Genomic DNA, 1,300 nt, shown 5'->3' on the forward strand with positions numbered 1-1,300 from the left:
TATTATCACAAACTTTTATATATAGTGGAATTTACAATTGATAAGCTATTCATTTTACAAAACGCCCAGAAATTATGTGTACAAGCTTTTCTTAGCTACTAAAGATTTTCTTTGATATATCTAGTTTATGAATACACAGTCAAGTTCATACATGAATCTTTAATTATAAAGAGAATCCTGTACATTCGCTTTCCCTAATTGAAACGTTCATGTGTGTATATACTGTATAAATATATATATATATATATATATATATATATATATATATATATATATATATATATATATATATATATATATATATATATATATATATATATATTCAAATAAGCCATATACATTTTTGATACATTAATGTCTGGACTCTCTTAACGACCTCGGGATCAGAGCCCCAGGCGAAATCACACAAAGACAAGAGCTTGAGACCGGCCGGGAATCGAACCCTGGTCGGCAAGCCTGTATTGACAGTGACTAAACCACTTGGCCTCAAGCTCTTGTCTTTGTGTGATTTCGCCTGGGGCTCTGATCCCGAGGTCATTAAGAGAATCCAGACATTAATGTATTAAAAATATATATGGCTTATTTGAATATGAAGAACACGCCTAAATGTGCAAAATTTATCACACACACACACACATATATATATATATATATATATATATATATATATATATATATATATATATATATATATATATATCTGTATGTATATATGTCGCTCCGTGGATCTAGCTTCCATTGAGCACATTGAAAAGTAAATAAGATTTCCAGAAGGAATAAAATTGCAATTAAAATAATTCTTGTTTCTGAAAATAAATAATTATGATCATAAGTACGTGTTTAGAATAAAAACAAATGAGAGGACAATACATTATCAATCTACGATATTTACATACTTTCCATTGAAAACATGAAAGCATAAATATTTCATTCATGATACACACGCCTGCTAACGTACTCACACACACGCACGCACATAGATATACATACATAATATATATATATATATATATATATATATATATATATATATATATATATATATATATATATATATATATATATATATAAAATATATACATATATATATATATATATATACACATATATATATGATACATCATAATGAGTAAATAATCAGCTCTACATAAATAGGAAAAAGCAATTCTCTCTTTGAAGATAACTGAATTAGTGAAAGAGGACAAATAATGAATTTATTGACTATTTGTTACATAAACTTACTCGATCGATAGTACAGAATAAACCATTTTTTTTTTTTTAGAAAAGAAAAGTCTCATAG

The sequence above is a fragment of the Palaemon carinicauda genome, chromosome 6 (genome assembly GCF_036898095.1).
Source record: "Palaemon carinicauda isolate YSFRI2023 chromosome 6, ASM3689809v2, whole genome shotgun sequence".
NCBI lineage: Eukaryota > Metazoa > Arthropoda > Malacostraca > Decapoda > Palaemonidae > Palaemon > Palaemon carinicauda.